Genomic DNA, 21,106 nt, shown 5'->3' with positions numbered 1-21,106 from the left:
CGGCAGCCCAACCGCCAGAACTTCATCGTGAGCGCGTCGAAGTCCCATAGGATGGGACCGAGGGTCCGTAGAAAATCCACCCCGAGGATGAAGTCGAAGCAGCCGAGGTCGATCCCTGCACATGTAATGGAGAAGTGTTCGCCACCAATGGAGATGGGAACGTCACGGGCGAGCCCCTGACACCGGAGGCGATCGTCGTTCGCCACCGTGATCCGCAGGCGCTCCCCGCCCGTCGTCGGAAGGGCTAGCCGACGCATGGTCGCCTCGGGCAAGAAGTTATGGGTGGAGCCAGTATCCAGCAGGGCCACCAGCCGCTCGCCATGGATCGTCACCGGCAGCAGCATGGTCCGCTCACCACGGATGCCGGCAAGGGCGTGGAGGGAGACGACGCACGCCATCGCCGTGGGATCCGCGGGCGTGTCCGCGGCCGCCTCGGGTGGTGGTGTCGCGTCGGTCGAGTCGTCCGCCTCGGTGTAGTCGACCGTCTCCAAGTAAAAGAGGCGGGGGCAGACATGGGTCAACGTGTAGGGCTCATCGCAGTTGAAGCAGAGTCCCTGACGGCGACGCTCCTGCTGCTCGGCCGGTGACAACAGGCGGAAAGTCCGTGTGGTGGCCGGGGGCGTGGTTGTCGCGGCTGGAGGAGGCCGGCCTGGTGCTGGAGGAGTCGGCGCTGGTCGACTGGGCTGGCGGCCGCCCCGTCCGGGCTGTTGCTGCAGTGCCTGGGCCCGCTGCTCGAAAGCTCGGGCGTAGTACATGGCCGTCTGGAGGTCGGGGGGATCCCGGAGCTCGATGTCCACGCGAATATGGTCCGGCAGACCGCCCACAAATAACTCGGCACGCTGAATCCCGGAGATGCTCAGCGGGTGGCACGCCAGGGCCTGGAAGCGGGCGGTGTAGTCCTGAACTGTGGAGGTGAACTGTAAACGGCCGAGGGCCGCCAAGCGGCTCCCGCGGATAGGAGGCCCGAACCGGAGAAGATAGAGCTCCCGGAAGCACTCCCATGGTGGCATGCCGCCCTCGTCCTGCTCGAGGGCGTAGTACCAGGTCTGCGTCGTGCCGCGGAGATGATAGGACGCGAGCCAGGTACGATCGAAGCCGCTGCCCGCGAAAGAACTGCTCGCACTTGTTGAACCAGTTGAGAGGGTCCTCCGTGCCCTCGTAGGTGGCGAAGTCCAGTTTGGCGAAGCGAGGGGGTGTCAGACTGCCGTGCCCGGGGGTGGCTGCAGTCGGCGGCAGCGAGTGTGCCGGGTCGGGGATCTCCGGGGCGTAGGTCGTCGAGCCGGAGGGACGGTCAAACCGGAGGGAGGGCGTCGGGTGCTCCGGCGCCGTGGTATACACCGGGGCTGGTGACGAGCCGGCCGCCCACGCGGGAATTGGCGATGGCGATGGCGGAAACTGCACCTGGTGCAGGGGCCGACCCGTGGGCCTGGGCGCGGGTGGTGATGTAGTCGACGGTGGCGGCGCCTGGAGGAGCTGCGGCGCCGCAGCCAGCGTCGAAGTAGCCGGCAGGGGCATTTGGAGAAGCTGCTGGGAGGGGTCCCCCAGCGGTGCGGTGGCGGCCGGCCACGCGGGCCAAGGGCTCCCCGTGGTCGGGTAGTGCTGCAGCAGCGGCGGCGGCGGGGGTGGCCCTCCGTAGGGCGACTGGAAGGCCGGGGCGGCCCACGGAAGCGGCGGCGGCCCGTTGGCGGTGGTGGCAGCGCTCGGCGGCGGGGGCTGGTTCCCGGCGAGGTAGAGGCTGATGCCTTTGACCGCCTGGACGAGCTCCCGAAGGGTGCCCGAGACCTCCTCGGGCGAGAGGATGGGGGGCGGCTCTGACGCGGTGGCGGTCGGCGCTGTCGGGGTGGCCGTCCCGGATGTGAGCGCCGGCATGGACGCGGACGGGGCTAGCGGCAGCGTAGGTGAGGCGGTGGTGTTTGGCAGCGGCGGCGGTGATGGAGGAAGCGACATGATCGAGCTGGTGTCTCTGAATACCAAATTGATAGGACTAGGGTTCCTACCAGGCCTCCGGCGCAGATTGTATGGGCAAGGAGGAGGGGGACGAGGGCTGGAGCGGGCGCGCCGGCGGACAAGCGCCGTCGCGGCTAGGGTTAGAGGCGGCGGCGGCTAGGGTTCCGGCTCCTCAGGGAGCCGGACAACAGAAGATTATAATATCTTTATTGCTTGATCTCAATGATATCTTACAACTAGTATTTATAACTTTAACCTAAGATAACTTATCTAAAAAAACTTGCCTAAAATAACTTGTGGACCAAGCCTCTAATACTAATGCCCGGTGGGCCTCTTTCTAATATAGACCAAGCCAGTCATAACACCATAACTGTGATGCACCAAGGTACAAGCGCCATGTTCTGGTATGCCCTCCTTATATGCTTATCGGAAGCTCCTCATATCGCTCGTTCCTCCCCTCCTCCGTTCAATACGTAATGGAAATTAACTGCCAAGTGTGGAGGAACGTTCACCCTTCCAAAAATGTTGTATTATCATACAACGAGTGTGGAAAAATATCCTCTCCAGTCAAGATCAAGAGACGGGACAACAATTTGCAATGGATTGTTCGTACATAAAAAAATGCCACTATTACACTTTGTTTTTGCAGCAAATGGTTTGACCTGGTAAATAGGGCAATGGTGTACCAAGCAAAACGACATCAGAATTGGTTGGACTGGGTAAGAATGCAACAAGAGAACCTTGGAAGGTTATTAAGCTAAGGACACTAACAAGTCTTTAAGCGGCCTCCAGCCGTGACAGAGAATAGGTGAAGAAAGAGTTATAGTGCTATGAGCACTATACGGTATATGCCTACCAATATATGATAACACCCGAAAGTATTGTGATTTTCATTTCAAAACGACTGAGTAAGTCTAAAATATATAAGTCTACAATCCCATGAAACTGCAAAAGAAAATTTGATTACACGTAGAAAAGTTAAAAAATAAACTGTGAAATAATGTCACGAAAGACAATTTTCAGACACTATTTATAGCTGGATGTGTCTTCTCTGTTCCTCTATCCGTAGATAAAATTTGGATTATGATTTTTGTGAGATTGTATTATCATATCTTGTCAATTTACTCATTTTAAAAAATATTCATAAATTTATGAAGGTGCTATCGTCCATTGGTAATACAATAGAACCTATAACGTTTGTAGCACATGTTTTTATTTCTAATGAGGCGAAACTCGATCCACTGAGGAGCACGGGTATGATCTGTGACTTGCACAAATGGAATCGCCGGTGGTGCTGAGTTTCCAGCGAACTCGGCAAAGCCCCAAAACGTCTCAGCGTTGTGTTTGCTAGTTATGTTCTTGGCAAACAAGACTCGGTTGGACGGGCGTCGGCAAACATTAAAACAATCATTACTGAGTTTCGAAAAACAAGACTCGGAAACTACTACGTTAGGTGAAACGGCCGTTAATGATGGTGCCACGTGCCCATAACCAGTTTTCTGAGTGTGGAGCTCAGCAGCCAATGGACTAGTAGGAAGCGGACGCGTGGCGCAACTTTTGTTCTCCATCTTTGTTCTTTTTGCTTCCCATCATGTGATAGTCTTGGCATGTGACATAGACAATCGACATGGCAGGGATCTATCCAAGACAGTTCAAGCCATCTAGGATGGAGGTGCATCCTATAGGGTCAGAGAGTAACAAAAGAAGACAAATTAATTTAACGCCAACAGCGGCAAAGCAAATGGCGTGTTCATGAGCCGTTTTTTTTGGAATAGGTCACGATGTGTATTCATCCTATATTTAGGGTGAACTCTAAAAAATATAGAGCGAACTAGATAAATTGCTGGAGCCAAAAGAGCTGGGTTTTGTGCATTTTTTAAGGATCGAGTGAGACAGGCAATCTCCTAGTGATGCTCTTAGTCTGTTCCATCGCATAGTAGTTAGTTAAGAAGAATACTTCTCCCTTTGTTTCTAGTGTTATTACTAATTTCCATGGGAAAATATTATTTTCACAATAAATGTCTTATAATGAATCATATCTTTCATATATTATTGTTATTAACATTCTAGTCGATGAAATTATTACGGCCTTTATAACTCTATCATATGATTCTAATTTCTAAATTTAATTGTATGTAATGTTCAAGGTGTAGAAGACTACATTGACCATACCAAATGAAGATTGCAAGTTGGGCTTGACAAATTTAAAAAGAACAATAACACAAAGATCATTTTCTGACATTAGATGCACAAACATAAACCAAAATCTTTATGGAATGTCAATGATCTGTTGAGGCTAACAAGGGTTGTCTGTAGTCATTATCATTACAATAGATCATGTGACATACTCCCCGTTCTCATAAATTGATGGGAAAATTGGATTTTTGCCACTCTAGTTTTTGACAATTTTGCTTTCAATTGCCACTCTAGCTTTAAAATTTCACTTTTATTGCCTTGTCAAAGTGGCATAAGCAAAATGAATATGGCCTTTGAAAATATTGATTTTTCTACCCGGTATGCAAAGATGCAACATCAGAAGTAGAGAGTTGCAAAAGTGAAATGTCAAAAACAAATGTGGCAAAAGCAAAATGATCAAAAGCTGGAGTGGGAAAAACAGAACTTCCATAAATTAACAACCATTCTTGTTTTTTTAGCAAAGAGAAAATATGAGCTCCTATGACCTATCATCTTTTTATTTTGAGAAGCAATGCAATCCCGAGCTAGGGTGCTAGCTACAGTAACTATTGGGATGGGCGATGGGCCTTGGTGCGAGCAAGGGTGGTGTGTCAAGTAAACCTATAGAACCGCGACCAGAAATTTCCATACTTCAAGTACAATGAAATATTAATGATGCAAGGTGTAGAAGGGAAAACAATTCTACAATTTATTTATACAATACTTTAATTTATTTAGTTCCTAACAACTCTCACATATCTTAAGCTACAAAGTACTGTGTAAATAAATTAAAACATGTAAACAAATAAAAAAGAACAGGTAAAAAGAAAACCAAAAGATAAACCATAATGGAGAATGCGGAAAAAAAAGAAAAAAAATGGATGAAATCTTCTCAAAACCGATGGAAAGTTCCACATACCAGTGATCAAAACCTTTCCCAAAATCACTTCACGGGGCTGGCCGATTAGGACACAACAGCGGGCGCCAAAGGTGAGACGGAGCTAGATTTCCCGCAGGACCTCCCATTCGGCGACCTGCACGCCGGAAACCAGCCGCCTTTTGGGCTGGCCGGGATGCCCCCTATTTTGTCCTTTTGCTTTTTTACCGTCTTTATTCAATAATTTAGAGTATCAAAAAGTTCAAAATTTCAAAAAAAATGGGAAGTTTGAAAAAAATGTTCATGATTTCAATAAATATCCGGGGATTCAAAAAATGTTCATAGTTTAAGAGAATGTTCAACAATTTGTAAAACATATTCATGAGTTTAAAAATTGTTCATGATTTAAAAAAATCATTATATAAAAAAGTTCACAATTTCAAGAAATGTCCATGAATTCAAAGAATGTTCATTATATAAGAGAATGTTCACGAATAAGTAAAATATGTTCACGAATCAAAAAAAATGTTCATGATTTCCAAAATTGTTTCTCATTTTAACAAATGTTCATGATTCAAATAAAATTTTTGATTTTAATTTTTTTTGGAAAATAAGAAAAAATATCAACTATTTAAGAGAATATTTAGGAATTTGTAAAAAAATGTTCATTATGTCGAAAAATTGATTTTTAATTTTAAAAATGTTCATGATTTCAAAAAAAATCAGGATTTAAGTAAATGAACATTAATTTCTATTTTTTTTCACAATTTCAAAAACATCTTCATGAATTTAAAAAATATTCGTCTTTTGAGAAAATGTTCACAATTTTTAATTTTTTCACCAATTTAAAAGAGTTCAGCAAATTGAGAAAACAAGAATAAAAGAACCAAAACAGAAAAGAAAACTAAAACAAAAAAAAACTGGAAAAGGAACATAAAAGAAAAGAAAAAAGCAAAAAGAAAAAGAAAGAAAGAAGAAAAATATATAATAACAAAAATCGGTTATAAAAAAGCATCGCCCTCTCTCGTAGTACTTCTGACAATTATGGCCCAGTATTTGGGTTGGGCCTACTTAAAATCGTGACTGAGATGGCGCATGTATGGGTAAGCCTATATAACTCTTTTTTGTGACCCCGCAAAAAAAAAACTCTTTTTTGTGATAGCGCGTAAGACTATATAGCCGATGTCATGTGTTGAATCCAATAATTTTCTGTCATAGGATAATGTCATCATGCTCTAAAAAATGTATTGACTTGGTGAAACATATCTATAAGTTTTTATATAGAAAAAAATCAAGGATATGAAAAACATGTTGATTATACATTTAAAATTTGGTAAGAAAAATAAAGTAATATCCAAGTTAAAGAAATATAATAAATTGTGTGAGCTATAGTAAATTGTAGTAAGCTAATGTAAACAAGATTTTTAAGATACAACCATAGTTAAAAAAAACCATATCAGACTAGCGGTCGAACCAGAAAACCCGGAATAAACAACGTTGGCAGGTTCTTAAGGTGTGTAGACCGCGCTGTCACTAGACACAAAGGACAGATAAAAAATACCCCCATCCGTTTCATAATATAGTGCGTATAGAGTTTTACAAAAAGTCAATCTTTGACCAAATTATTAGAGCTAACTATTTATATCTACATATATAAATTATGAAATTTCATCTTATAATGAATCTAATGATATAAGTTTGGCATTCTAGATGTAAACGTTTTTCTCCACAAATTTGGTCAAGGTTAGTGATGCTTGACTTTTCTAAAAATCTATGTGCACTACATTGTGAAACGGAGGAAGTATTGTTTAACCCATGTTTACTACTATATTAGTATAAAATATATTTTTGTTGCTAAAAAACCAGTCAGGAACTGGTGAACCAGTAGTCTGACTGATGAAAACCTAAACTGCCAACCTCATCAGTTTGGTCACTGGTCTTTTAAACTCTGGCCAGAGTAAGTACATAGAGTAAATGATAGCATTATTTTACCAAAATTCACCTGTGCACCTTTCTTTTTGTAGTCTATATGTATGTCCTTTTATCTTCACAATTTAGAAGACGAAAAATGATTTTGTTTGCTAAGCTACAAATACTATGAACATGCCTTCCGCTGGCCCTATCGCCGATCTGCTTCGCCTCCCGCGACGTTAGGGCCATGGAGGCACGGTGGATCCCGACCCTTACTGCTGAGAGGGCCCCTGCTTCGTTTTAGGTGTTTTTTTGAGTTTGTTTAGAGTTTTGTCCTTCCCAGGAAAGCAAGGAGGTGGTTGCTCCCTAAAGATGAATAAGGTTCTCTCTGCCTAGCCCTCACCTCGGTGGTGTGTCTAGCGTTGTCAGAGAGTGTGTGGAGGTGTGTCTTCTATGGATCTCGCTGGATTAGGTCAGTGTTTGTCTTTGCTGGATTTGTATGGATCGAATATTCCTTCGTCTGCATTCATGTGTCTATCCTTTTGATCTACACTTCTCTTTATCAACGACGGTTGCTATTCTGGTATGCTAGTCCTTTGGGGCCTAAGCACGATGACTTCTCACCTGCCCACTAATGGTGAGAAAGGGGCGATGACGGCGATGCGCCTTCAGCTTGTTCCGGTGCTTGTAGCTGTCGCTAGGTGACCAATAGAACTAGATGTAATTTCTGTTACTTCTACTGTTCTTTGTACTATCATGATGTTCGATGAATAGATTCGAAGTTTTTCTCAAAAAAAGATAGTAGTACCCATTTGCTATTCCTATAGTTGAAACAATGTTAATGTTTCCATAGATTACAACCTGTAGTGAAACCTTTGTTTAGAACAAAGACAAGAGATAAATGGCTGGGTGGTGGATTTTTAGAGCCTGTCTCATCTAATCACAAAAATTAGATTTGATATTTGATTCTTTGGCAGCTGTCACTTTTTTAATAGTAGATATACATTTTGTCAGACTCAACCAACGATTCATCTATATTTAAGTTGCATGAGTGGAACCTCGTCGTCATATTTGGAAAAGATGTTGTATTTTATCAAACGCAATTCACACTCCACTATATCTAAGTTCCGGGATGGAACTTAGGCGGAACTTATGTTTACGAAACATAGACAAGTCGTTGTAGAGTGTATTTCATTAGTTAAGATTATATCCCATAAAGAAAAAGTTAAGATAATACTTTGGTCAATGACCACTTAACCAATTATCATGCAACCTATGTGATATAAAACTCATGTCACTAGATCTGTACCAAAAATATTTAATTATAGTTGTGGTTTTATCACACTAGCCATATATTAACAAGGATTTCACTACAAATTGAACATCAGAGTTTTAAGCATGGCAAATCGTACGTTTTTATGGCTAGCCAACATCATCCGAACCAACACCGGGGACACCGCGAGCAAGCTAGATAACGCCTTCAAGAAGGAGGACGACGTCGAGACGCCGTCACCATCCGGTCCGGCCGTCCGGGGTAACCAGACCTAGGGCTTCCCCTAAGCTCGAAGAGGGGCAAAACTAAAGGCCTTGGAAGCGCCTCCAAGAAGGAAATGACACCCGCGGGCGCCGTCCCTTCCAGCACCGGTAAACTGAGCAGGGATCTCTCCCTGGCCTGAAGCTGGGCAATCCCATAGCCGCCGAGTCTGGAATCGAAGATGTGGAAGTCCACGTTGGTCGGAATCACCATATCGGGAAGGGGTTGGCGGGGCTGCACTTGCCGTGGAGGGTGGCACCGCCTCCGCACCCACGAGCGTTGGATCCGGCAAAAGGGGGAGGCTTTGAGGCCTCTGAGGTGGGGCAGGTGATGAAGTGAGCCACACGGAGGACATGGGACGACGGCGTCCAGCAACGCCGACAAACTAGGACTGGAGAGACGCAAATCCGAGCTACCACAGCCTTAGCCGTCGAGACATCGGCGCGCCAGGTAAGCTGGAAGGGACGCAGCTACCTGGTGACCGAGGCCAGAGCTGCCCGGCAACGAAGGACATCGGAGAGACGCAGACCTAAACCGTCGGGGCCGGAGCAGCACCAGCGAGTGCCCGCCGTGAGGAGCTCCATGTCTGCCACAACCACAGATGCGTCGCCACATCCCCGTGAGAGCAATCACCATGGCTCAGGGAGGAGGAGGTCTCTAGAGAACTCGTGCAACAGCTAGTGGAGGGCGCTCCGGGTGGGGTCCTGGGGAGGAGGGGCGCAGCAAGGAGGGCGCGCCCGGCCACCACGACGGGCCGGCCGGGGAGTAGCACAACCGGCTGGGGAGGGCCAGGTCCAATCGGAGGTGGACCGGGACGACGAGCCACGAGCCGGGGCGAGGCCACCCGCAGCAGCAGCAGGCCAGGGAAGAGCCACCGAGGGAGTCTGCCTCCGCCGGTGGGGGCCGCCGGCGTTGCCAGGGACGGACCTGGGGGGCGTGGCGGGTCAGGAGGCCAGCCGAGCAGGCAGGAGGGATGGCCCCGCTGCCGCCATCCCAGGGCCTGGCGCGGTTTCGCCGGCCGACCCTCCGGCGACAACGGCGTGAGGTAGGCGGGAGGAGGGGTGGCGGGCCGACGGCGGCTGGGATCCCCCGTGTCGCCCAGGTCGGGCGATGCGAGGGTTGGGCGAGCGGTGTGTATCTCGCTCACGTTAGATTATTGTCATTCTTGATTAACAAAGTAACTAGTGATCAAAGTCTTGCCTTAAGAGATAATCAAATTACACCCTAAAAAAACAAAGGAATAATTTTGTGTTGGAGCTGGTTAACCACCACCCTTTTGGGTGATGGAGTTCCAACGGTCTATTGCCTACTTATGAGAACACAAACGAGGCACTGCCATAAGTTGTGAGCATACCATATTTTTATGCTAATTTGATTTGTTAGGGGTGCCAATTTAATCCATAGTAGATAGAGATTGGAGGTAACACTAACACCTCAAAATTTTCAAAAACTGCATCCAAGATGCACTGTAGCATTTTGAACTATCTTTTGCAAGCCATTTTCAAATGTCTCTAGTAAGTTTTGGATTGAGTCAGTGCAACATCAGTTGACCGATTGTTATTTTCTAAGTGGTCACTTTCAACCATTTTTCCTGAGCAGCATGCACAAATTCCAAAATATGCAAGTGAGAACAACTAAACAAAGACCTAGAATTGCGGTGTTGTGGACCGGCAAGTGCTTAGACTGAACACTTAAGGTGTCAAGTTGTCATCCTCTGAATGATCAATGAGTCGTCGTCAAGGTAGTATACGGGAGACCTCACATGTCACCATTTCTTTGAGCTGGAAGCGTGCAACCATAACTGTGATTTGCCAAGGTACGAGCACCATGTTTTGGTATGCACACGTATCATTCGCAGCTACCCCGCTCCATTCAATACGCAAGGTGTTGAAGAACGGTCACCATTCCAAAAGTAATATTCGCTCAAGATTGTCCTATTCATTCAAGACCAAGCGAAGAGACAACAATTTGCAATGAATTGTTTATGCCTCGAAAAAAATGTGATCATTACACTTTGTTTTTGCAGCAATTGTTGGACCTGGTAAATGTTTTGATGGTGTACCGAGCAAAACGACCTAAGAATTGAAGAAACAATGCAACAAGACTACAATAGAACATTTGTAAGCTACTAAACGAGTCACACTGACAAGTCTTTAAGCGGTCTCTAGCCGTTAGTAAGGACGACGTGAGGAAAAGAGTTCTAGTGCTACAAGCAATTTTTGCACTACCAATATATGGTAACACCCTCAAAAGATGTGGTATTTGTTTGAAAAAGGTTGAGTGTGTCTAACATAGATAAGTCTAAATCCCATAGTACTTTGAACCCAAATTTGATATACACACAAAGGAGTTAAAAATACGAACACAATATGAAGTACTCCCCCTTTCCAGTTTTAAAGTGCCCATCGTCCCTAGATTGACAAATTAACCAATGTAATACAAATTGTATGTCCCAAAAGTTACAACACTAAAATACAACTTTTTTGAAGTTCCTAACCATAGAGTTTTTGTGTTGTATAACTTGTGTTACATTGGCCAAATTCTCAATCTAGGGATACACACGAACTTTTTAGACTTAAAACGAGGTAACAGTGTACAAACGAAAAATCTTCACACACTACTTCTAATTGGATGTGTTGACTCTTGTTTCTCTATATGTAGGTCAACTGGATTTAGAATTTTTGTTAGATTTAAGAACAAATTTCTTGTCAACTCAGTCATTTTTTCCAGAAACATTCATAATTTTTTGAAGGTGCCATCGTCCATTGGTAGCACAGAAGCACCCATAGTATTTGTATGTTAATTGAGATATGAGTCTTAGCTTGTTTTCCTGCATAAAGAAATTAATTCTAGAATTTGGTATGCCCTCTCTTTCCATTTTCTCCTTTTCTCTTATGTCTCCTAACTAGGACGCAATGTTGAGGTACAAGCATGATCCTCGATGTGAACTTTTTTTGGTGTTGTCTATTTGTGACACTATTCATGCTGAGTTTTTCTTTTTTATTTCTTCATGTGTATGACAGATTTAAATTTGAACTTTCTAGGAATTGCAGACACACAATTACATTTTTTTAATATTTTAATTTAATTTTAAACACATGGTTTTATGGTAGCACCTAATGTTGGGGAACGAAGCATAAAAATCAAAAACTTTCTTACGAACACCCAAGATCTATCTAGGAGAAGTATAGCAACGAGAGGGGAGAGTGTGTCTACGTACCCTCGTAGACCATTAAGCGGAAGCATATATTACGCGGTTGATGTAGTCATACTCGTCATGATCCAATCACGATCCAAACCGATGTAGTACCGAACGGATAACACCTTCGCGTTCAGCACACGTACAGCTCGATGACGTCTCCTCCTCCTTGATCCAGCAAGCAAGGGAGGAGAATAGATGGGATCGCCGACAGCACGACGGCGTGACGGTGATGGTGGTGGAGTGATTCCCTCCTTTTCCATACATAGGTGGACTTTCCACCTCTCACAAGCCACATGGGCCTCGAGGGACTTATGCGCCTGGCCCAATAAGGCCAGGACGCCTCCCCCCAGCCCATGCTGGCCCTTGGGATGTTGTGGAACCCTTGGTGGACTTCCGGACTCCTCCGGAAGTTTCCGGAACCTTCTGAAAGCTTCCCGGTACAATATCGAAAAAACTGGAATTTTTTCCGGAACCCTGAAAGCAACTTTCCATATATAAATCTTTACCCCCAGACCATTTCAGATATCCTCGTGATGTCCGGGATCTCATCCAGGCTTCGAACAATAGTCGGTCACCAACATGCATATCCCAATATTACTCTAGCATCACCAAACGTTAAGCGTGCAGACCCTATGGGTTCGAGAATCATGTAGACATGACCATGACAAGATTCAGTCACCATCAAACATAATTCATATAAATACTATATCTTCAACGAACGTTAAGCGTGCAGACCCTACGGGTTCGAGAATGATGTAGACATGACCGAGACGCTTCTCCGGTCAATAACCAATAGCAGGACCTGATGCCCATATTGGTTCCTACATATTCCTTGAAAATCTTTTATCGGTTGATCCACGATGTCAATGATTCGGTTAATCCCATATGCAATTCCCATTGTCCGGCGATATGTTACTTGCCCGAGATTCGGTCGTCGGTATCTCCATACCTAGTTCAGTCTCGTCACCGACGAGTCTCTTTACTCGTTCCGTAATACAAGATCTCGTGACTAACTCATTAGCACACAAGGTATTCCTCCGGTATCTGGGAGTTGCATGATCTCATGGTCTTAGGAATAAATACTTGACATGAAGAATGTTATAGCAATAAACTCAAGCGATACGATCAAATGCTAAGCTTACGGCTGGGTCTTGTCTATCACATCATTCTCCTAATGATGTGATCCTGCTATCAAATGGCAACTCATGTCTATGGTTAGGAAACCTTAACCATCTTTGATCAACGAGCTTGTCTAGTGAAGGCTCACTAGGGACATAGTATTTGTTTATGTATTCATACTTGTTAAGTTTCCGATCAATACAATTCTAGCATGAATAATAAACCTTTATCATGAACAAGAAAATATGATAATACCTAATTTATTATTGCCTCTAGGGCATATTTTCAATAGGTGGGTCCCCTTGCACGAGCGTATACAGGAGGGATGCGAGCTCTATACGTGGTTTCTTTTCCTACCTTCATTAAACTCCTCCCTAATCCCCTTTCCTTCGTTCCTTCTGATCTACACAACGCTACTTTGATTCGGGATACGAGCATCTCTAGCCGCGCCCCCAACAGGCCCTCCTTAAGCGTTTTTCCCGCGCCGGCGCCGAAAAATCGGCCCAGTCGCGCCCCAGGAGCCCGTTTTTTGCCTGCTTGGGCCGAAATTGACGCCGGCGGACCCAGGCAGAACCCGGCTCGCTGGGGGCGCCCGGGGGCGCCGGTGTGAGACAATTTGGCGTGAAAGCGGATGGGTCCGCCGAGTCAGCAACATGCCACTTCGTCGCCCTCATCGCCTCGATTCCCGCGGGAATCAATGCGAAGGCTACCGCGCCGGTCAGCCTCCGTTGATGCCTCACGGGCGGCACAGTGAACGCGCCGCGACGCACGTCCAGCCACGCGTCACCCGGCATGCAGCCCGATGCCGCCCAACTACGACTATAAAAGGCGACCTCCCCGCCGGTGGACGCCTGATACGTCTCCGTCGTATCTACTTTTCCAAACACTTCTGCCCTTGTTTTGGGCTCTAACTTGCATGATTTGAATAGAACTAACCCAGACTGACGCTGTTTTCAGCAGAATTGCCATGGTGTTATTTTTGTGCAGAAATAAAAGTTCTCGGAATGACCTGAAAATCAACGGAGATTATTTTTGGAATATATAAAAAATACTGGAAGAAGAATCCACGTCAGGGGGGGGGGGCACACCCTGTCCACGAGGGTGGGGGCGCGCCCCCTGCCTCGTGGGCCCCCTGACGCTCCACCGACCTCAACTCCAACTCCATATATTCGTGCTCGGGGAGAAAAAAATCAAAGAGAAGGATTCATCATGTTTTACGATACGGAGCCGTCGCCAAGCCCTAAACTCTCTTGGGAGGGCTGATCTGGAGTCCGTTCGGGGCTCCGGAGAGGGGAATCCGTCACCATCGCCATCATCAACCTTCCTCCATCACCAATTTCATGATGCTCACCGCCGTGCGTGAGTAATTCCATCGTAGGCTTGCTGGACGGTGATGGGTTGGATGAGATTTATCATGTAATCGAGTTAGTTTTGTTAGGGTTTGATCCCTAGTATCCACTATGTTCTGAGATTGATGTTGCTATGCTTAATGCTTGTCACTAGGGCCCGAGTGCCATGATTTCAGATCTGAACCTATTATGTTTTCATGAATATATGTGAGTTCTTTATCCTATCTTGCAAGTCTATAGTCACCTATTATGTGTTATGATCTGTTAACCCCGAAGTAACAATAATCGGGACCATTACCGGTGATGACCGTAGTTTGAAGAGTTCATGTATTCACTATGTGTTAATGCTTTGGTCCGGTACTCTATTAAAAGGAGGCCTTAATATCACTTAGTTTCCGATAGGACCCCGCTGCCACGGGAAGATAGGACAAAAGATGTCATGCAAGTTCTTTTCCATAAGCACGTATGACTATACTCACAATAGATGCCTACATTACATTGATGAACTGGAGCTAGTTCTGTGTGACCTATGTTATAACTATTGCATGATCGATCGCATCCGACATAATTCTCCATCACCGATCCAATGCCTACGAGCTTTTCACATATTGTTCTTCGCTTATTTACTTTTCCGTTGCTACTGTTACAATCACTATAAAACCAAAAATATTACTTTTGCTACCGTTACCACTACTATCGTATTACTTTGCTACTAAATACTTTGCTGCAGATATTAAGTTTCCAGGTGTGGTTGAATTGACAACTTAGCTGCTAATACTTGAGAATATTCTTTGGCTCCCCTTGTGTCGAATCAATAAATTTGGGTTGAATACTCTACCCTTGAAAACTGTTGCGATCCCCTATACTTGTGGGTTATCAAGACTATTTTCTGGCGCCGTTGCTGGGGAGCATAGCTCTATTCTTTGAGTCACTTGGGATTTATATCTGCTTATCACGATGAAGAACTTGAAAGATCAAAGAACCGAGATTTTTCCCTCAACTACGAGGGGAGGTAAGGAACTTGTCGTGGAATTGTCACGGCAGATGTCCTAGTGAAAGGACTTAGTCGTGGAGCCATTGCAACTAGGAAGCTTAAAGGGGTTAATCGGGACAAAGGACACGAGAGGTTTATACTGGTTCGGCCCCTTACGGTGAAGGTAAAGCCTAGTCCAGTTGATGTGGTATTGCTAGGCTTCGATGACCAGGGAGCGAAATACGCTAAGCCTGGTTCTTGATTTGATGTTACCTGCCCTAAGCCGCCACCGGGCCGTCCCCTTATATACACGGGTTGACGCCCTGCGGCCTACAGAGTCCCGGCCGGCTCATACAATGTGTCCGGCTCGGTGACGTCTTTTACATGCCTTACTTTACAAGTCTTATCATACATGGTGGTTTATATTCATGGACCTTAAGCCGCCTCTGGGCTTCGGCCTACTACAACCTTATCATAAATCGTCACCTTGTATACTCTTAGGGCTTCCTTTAGTTAACCCGCCATTGCTTATTGACCCGGCCCCTCCCAGGCGGGTCATACCTGGTAGTCATAGCCCCAACATTAGGCCCCAGGTTGATTTGAAATTTGTTCTTGTCAATCTTCGATACTTAGAAAAAAGTCCATCTATTACTGTTTTGTGAAAGCCTTGTAACCTGCCATGCCGTCATCTCCGGATTTTTTGGAAAACCCGCCACCACGTCATCTTTTAACGAACCTTTATCTTTAATGCCTTTCCAAAAATTGAGGCGCCTGGGTAGCTGGATAACCATGTTTTGGTCTCCACGTTTTTCGCGCCCACTTATCAGTCTTGTCCTTATAAATAGGCATGACTGAACTTTCTTCATCCTCCTCCTTTTCCATCTTTTTCTTCCGCTCTCGCAACCCTCCTGTCGCTCGAGCTCCGCCGCCGCCGCAGCGCTCATCATCGTCCTCAAGCTCGGCCGCTGCATCACCCTGAGCTGTCCAGAGAAACAACAACAACCCTCAACAGCAGATCTGCGTCCGTAAGTTTTTGTTTTCTCACACCTTAGATCTGCATTAGGGTTTGCGAGTTCTTTCTTGTGTTCTTCGCTGTTCATCGCAGATTCCTTTCAGTTTCTCCACCGCACCCTCCTTTAATCTAAAAGAAGTATAGAACCTATGCGGTAGTTGTTTTGCATCCATTTCAGATGCTAGTAGATCCCTTTCTCTTGTACAAAGGCCTCTTTAGAACTGACGAACTCCTCTATGCTGGTTTTTAGGTCTAGATTTATTTTCCTTTTTTGAACCATCTTGATCCAAAATAATAGCAACAACTTGTGAAACTTGTTTATCTCAGCACTTAGCTAATTCTGACTCAGACAACCTTTGAACATCTTTAGTCATGGCGGCTTATCATGCCGGCTCATTTTTCCTTTATATATCATTAGCCCTTACTTAAGCTACCATTACTCATCTGTATTATCATCATTTAACCTGTAATTCCACCAGTAATTTGAACCGGCATATTACTTTCTTTTTAGTTTGTCCTTTCTTCATCATGCTGTCAAAAGCGCCAACGGTCTGCAACTGGGTCCCTTCCACAGTCATTGAGGACACTTTCAAGGAATTTGTCACCATTGGATTTTTGCCAGAGAAAAACATTATGTCTTATCGTGCCCCTGACCCGGACGAAGAACGGCCTCAGCCCAAAGACGGTGAAGTTATCATCTTTACTGACCACATGAATTGGGGTTTTTCACCACCTGGCTCAAAGTTCTTCAGAGACGTGCTGCATTTTTTCAAGCTTCATCCACAAGATCTTGGACCCAACTCCATATCCAACATCTGCAATTTTCAAGTTCTCTGTGAGGTATATCTTCAAGAAGAACCGACTGTGGAGCTCTTCAGAGAGTACTTTTATTTGAACCGCCAGAATGAATGCACCAACGGCCCTAGCCTGGAACTTGGTGGAATCTCGATTTAGCGCCGACAGGGTGCTATCTTTCCTTTAGTAGTTACCAAGCCATCCCAAAGATTGGAACCAAACTTGGTTCTATTGCCAAGACACGTCGCCAGCTGATGAAAAACCACTGCCGGGTTATCGCGCAGAGTGTCTTGATTCTAAATTTGTGCTCCCTGACAAGCTTACTGCTGCTGAACGCAAGAATCATATCCCATCTATCAAAAGGATTCAAGCCTTATTGGGAAATGACTTAACTGGAGTTGACCTGATCCGTTGTGGATCACATGGCGGGTCGTCCCTCTAAGCTGCCGATCCAAGTTGATGTATAAATATGGCGGAGGCCCAGATGACTCTCTGCATCATAGTTCTGTACAACTGACTGAAGAGGACATTGTTGCAATGTCAACCATCCTTGTGAACGGAAAATACGAGGACTACAGTAAGGATGGATTAAATCCTTTCTGCAAACTTAACCCGGCACCAGAGGTGAACCACCTTGACCTCCTTTTTTCTTCAGTAGTTAACTACTTGCATAACTTTTAACCTGTTATTTGCCTATAGGCCAAATCCGACTTCTGGAAGGCCAAATATGATCATGAAGCCGCCAACAAGGTTAGAGCCGCTGCCATAGCCGCCAGGAAGACAACCCAAAAGTCCAAGAAGAAAAAGACTGCTCCTGATATATTCCAGCTGGATGACGTTTCTGAGTCGGAGGTAGCCCTTGAATCCCTTGTCCTGTTGTTTAACAACCTTATTGACACTGACTATTGCCAGGACGACACAGGGGCCAGCCAGGCAGCAGAAGAGGTAACTATTTCCTCTGACTCAGAACCTTTTCCAAGACCAAAACCTCGACTGGTAACCCGGAAAGTAAGGTTTTCACACCCTTTGGCTTATTTGGATCCTCATTTTCTTTTGAAAAAACAGCAACATGAGAGCCGCCGTCAGGCCCGGACTAATGACGACAATGAACTGCCCTCCGGCTTACAAAAAACTTCTCGAAAACGCCAAAATGAGGTTTCTTTCACTTTTGTCTGTTGCTTTTTATCAATGAATCTATTTCCTTACTCTCTTAACTTTATTTTACTTTTGCAGGAGATTCGCTCTTCTGGCGACTCATCACAAACTCAATTCCCGGCTTTCAAGACTGACCATGGGTAAGGAAAATCATCTTTCTTCTGCATCTTTAAAACTACATCATTATACTAACTGTCTCATAAAATCTTTCTTAGCGGTCAAGCAAAGTCCAAGAAAGCCAAGGTGACTAAACCGGTGGAAGACCCGAAAGATCCTGCACTTGAGCCGGTAATACCGACTTCTGCTCCTGAACAATCTGAAGCACCAGAAGACCCTGCTGTCAACATTCAACCCGACCTTCCTGAGCCGTCAGCTGATGAGACCATTCTCAATCCATCCACCGTCGGGTCGTCCAGCTCAGCTAACCCGCCGGCGTCTTCTGACAATGACGTCCTAATCACTGGTACCAGATTCGTTGAGCCGGGCAATCCAACTGTACTGGCCAGGCACTGTGCCAAACAAGAGGCTCTGGAAAGGCAGAAAGTGCGGTTTGACGTCTCTCACTACGCTCACTTGAACGTTAGTGACGTGCTGTCTGGATACCCCAGTCATGTGTATTCCAGCCGTGACTTGAAAATTGAGATGGTGAAGCAATTGCAACTGAAATATGAGGTATGTTCACCGGCTTTCACTAGCTTACATATGCTCTGCCAGCCCCCAAGTCTTCGGATTATGATGAACCTGAATGATCCGTAGACTTATGATATAGGTTGATGCTCTGTCTTAGATTTTCCTTAAGTCCAGCATAACTTTCACCTGTAGTCCCCAAGGGCCGGCTCATTTTATCATGAATGAGCCAATACTTGACTTTATATCTGTCTTGAATCCGTCCAAACAAATAGTGTGATCCGGCTCAACATGAAAAAACTTTCTTAATATCATGCATTAGCCCCCAAGTGCCAAGCGTTGTTACTTATAAAACACTTGGGACTTCAAACATAGAAGAGCCATTTTGCATTTAAAAAATTGCTTTGGTAGACATTAGCCCCCAAGTGCCGAGTGGTGTTGCGTCGCAAAGCACTTGGGACTTTAATCATTATAACCTTTATTGAAATAAATTTTAACACACCTGTGCATGTTTGTAGACTGCCCTAACTAAATTGGGTTCTCAATTAACAGATGCAAAGACCCGGCTGGAGGATCAAGAGGCGGAGATAAAGAATGCTGACTCCAAACTCCAGTTGAGCCTCTTTGAAGCTGAAAAACTAAAGACCAGTTTTGATGCGAAGAAGAAATCCTGGGCCGATGAGAAAACCTTGCTGATCCAGCATGCTGAGACAGCGGAGGCGGCTCTCAAGGAGGTTACCACGGAGCTCACCGGCTTAAAAAACCGTGTGTCTCAGATGGTCTCCGCAATCTTTGGTGAGTCATTTGCATTAGTTACTTGCACTCTATTTTTGCCAGAAATATAAGCCGCCTGCTTAACCTTTTAAAATACTCATAGGTCCACGGAGCAACAATCTGGGTCAAAACAGCGTGACAAAGCTCAAGGCGGTTTACACCTTGGTGGAGCAACTGTATACTGGGGCTCAACGGGCGCTTGCTATTATCTCCCCAGCCAACCAAGGACCCAACCTCTTGAGTGACGTTTTGAAGAAGCTATCTATTTTACCTGCCAGATTCCAAGAAGTCAAGCGGTCTTGTGCAAGAGCCGGAGCCCTAACTGCCCTAAGCCGCTGCAAAGCCTGGGTGTCGGAGCTAGACCCGGCGGACGTAGCCAAAGGGTACCCCCCCCCCTTGAAGGAAGACGAGACTCCGTTTGATCAAGATGACTTTGTTTCTTGTGTGAGGGGAGTTCGTCCTCATGCTACCATCCTTGGCGAGGAAACCAACATTGACAAATATCGGCCGGGTTTTGATGTTGAGAATAAGAAGATGGTGACCCCCTCATATAAAAAGATAGATCTTATCCCGCTGGTTCGCCAACACACCTTTGCCCCAGAAATTGACCCGCCTGGTCTAATTGACGATGAAGCTGAGTTCGTTGCTCTGGATGGCTTTTATTGGTCCAAACCCAGCTTCCAACCAGTAGAGGGAGGTGAACCGGCGAGGGAGGAGTCATAATCGTCCAAATAATCTGGCTTTTAGCTGAGAGAAAACAGTTTTAACCTTTTTGGGCTCTCAATGCCTTGTAATAGGTTAGCTTGAAAACTGCATGTTTTGCCTATGCCGTTGTGCATATTATGTTTCATATGACTGTTTTACCCGTCAGGTCAATATATGCATTATATCCTTTATCACATCTGCATTGTTTAAATCTGTTCCTGTATGCAAAAGATGAAAAAAAACCGTCCTGGCGGTTTATCGCTAGACGGGTCAAAACACTCGATACATAACTATGAAATCATCATAGTGGAATAATCAGGACCAGATGTAAAGATAAACAAGGCTAAAAAACCTTTGATTAACGAAAAAACACAGACAAATCTGTTTATGAACGACGATGTCATACCCGTGTTCTTTGATTCTGAACTGCCGGCTTATATGCCCCGGATAGTAAGGTTGACAACCCAATCTTTGTAGAAGTCAATACCTCCATATGTCTGATGATTGTTATACCTTGGCAACTCATTGTCCAATAACCAAGCCGGTTTAAATTGAAACCATACTTACAGTTAGATTTGAGACAACAAAAAACCAGTAAAACAAAATGGTATGTTTCAAACGATGTAAATCAAGCATTAAGAATAATTTGGAGGCTTCTGATTCGAATACGATCAGTAAACCGGACCAAAGGGGTTAAGCTAGGATTCGAATACGATCATGTAGCCCCCAGTGGCTTTGTCGTTGCGCCGATCAAGAGGGTACCGACAGCTATGTTCTCTTTGGTTCGAATATGACCTATGTTTGAACAGGAATCCCCCAAATGACCTTGAGAGGTTTTTAACGACCCTGATTCGAATACGATCCAAGTCGGACTCAAAAGGGGTTAAGCTATGATTCGGATACGATCAAGAAGCCCCCTAGTGAGTTTGGCTTTGCGCCGATCAAGAGGGT

This window comes from Triticum urartu, chromosome 7, assembly GCF_003073215.2.
Source record: "Triticum urartu cultivar G1812 chromosome 7, Tu2.1, whole genome shotgun sequence".
Taxonomy (NCBI): domain Eukaryota; kingdom Viridiplantae; phylum Streptophyta; class Magnoliopsida; order Poales; family Poaceae; genus Triticum; species Triticum urartu.
This window is presented reverse-complemented; position numbering follows the sequence as displayed.